Here is a 1,772-nt window from a genome sequence, read left to right as displayed (position 1 = left end):
AGTAATAAATGTTATTTGCAGTTAACAATTTTCTTTTTTCTTTATTACAATATTTATGGCAAGACTAGGTATTTATCAGTATACCTATAAACATGATCGAACCAATAAAACTAAGGTGGAAGTTATGTACCCTACGGGGGAAGTAAGTCCCGCAATGGGAGTTGGGACACAAAACGTTTAAGGTTTCTAAACAAACAAACAATAATACTGTTGTCAACCAAAGGATAAAAAAGCAAAAGACAGATTGTACTGAAGATATTTTTATATTTGTTTTTTATACTCCTATTTTTTTTATATTTTTCCTCAAACGAAACATGTAATGCTTTGAGGTAAAGCCTGTAAATTAATTACTTGTTACTATATTAATACATACATAATAAATTAGAGCAAAAAAGATCTAAAGTTGGTGTCTCAAGGTAGCTATCTCTTTCAGACAACCTGTGGTCAATGTGATTGCTATTAAATAAATGAATTTGCAATAACCAAAGAATCACTACATAGTATAAAACGAAGTCGCTTTCTCTGTCCCTATGTCCCTATGTATGCTTAAATCTTTAAAACTACACAACAGATTTTGATGAGGGATATATATACAGTGATTCAAGAGGTTTATATGTATAACAAGATCAATTAAACGACTCCGAATTTAAAGCGTGCGAAGCCGCGGGCAAAAGCTATTTGTTTTATATAACGGTGCATGTAAACATGTTGTGTTTAGCTCACACACAGCACGTGGCACGTGTTTCACATTACTGGATTGAAGTTTAAATTAAACAGCGATTTATTTTAAATGTTGAAAGCCTCTCGCTAGTACTGAATAGTATAAATAAAACTAAAATAAATTAGCTCACCAACGTACCGAAATGGGAACACGTTTGACGCAATGTGAGCAAATAAACACACTTTATTTTCGCGTCTTAAGCATTTATAGGAAAGGTGGAATAAGAGAAAAGTACTTTCAATTTTCAATTTCCACTTTTTCTTTGACATTTTCTCATTGACGAAATTAAGGTACTCGTGTCATAAACAGTTGCATGTTTTGTTTTTGAACTTGATAAAAAACATATGTTTATTTTTATTTAAAGTTAGCTACTTACTAGCTTTCCGCTCGCGGCTTTGTCCGCGTAATCAAAGGAAATTTCAAGAAAGAAGTTTCGCCTCGCTAAAAAGTAGCCTATGTCACAAAATCATAAACAAACCATAAAACCATTGCGACGTGCGTCTAAAACAAACAAACAAACAGACATTCACGTTTATAATAAGAAAAAATAACTTAAATAACACAAGTTCTGAATCACACTCTATTGTCTGTACATGGAATATTTTCGATATTTCAAGTGAGCACTCATCTTGAAGCTAATCTTGAAGTGCCACTTTTAAAGGTCCGTAACTTGCGAAGTGTTGTATAACAAACACCATCATAAGTGGTTCAGCATCAGTTGTGTCTAAACATATGTAAACTTTACGTTTATATAATATCAACTAGCTTTTGCCCGCGGATTCGCACGCGTTAAATTAGAAGTAGTTTAATTGATGTTATTATGCATATTGTATTCTTCCTCTTGAATTACTCTATCTATTTGAAAAACCCATCGTAACCCGTTGCGTAGTTTTAAAGATTTAAGCATTCATAGGGACATAGGGACTGAGAAAGCGACTTTGTTTTATACTATACTAGCTATACGCCCGCGGCCATGCCCGCGTAGTCGTTGTCGGCTATGTTCCCGTTCCCGTGGGATTTCCGGGATAAAAACTACCCTATGTCCGTCTCC

This window comes from Zerene cesonia, chromosome 5 (genome assembly GCF_012273895.1).
Source record: "Zerene cesonia ecotype Mississippi chromosome 5, Zerene_cesonia_1.1, whole genome shotgun sequence".
Classification (NCBI taxonomy): domain Eukaryota; kingdom Metazoa; phylum Arthropoda; class Insecta; order Lepidoptera; family Pieridae; genus Zerene; species Zerene cesonia.
This window is presented reverse-complemented; position numbering follows the sequence as displayed.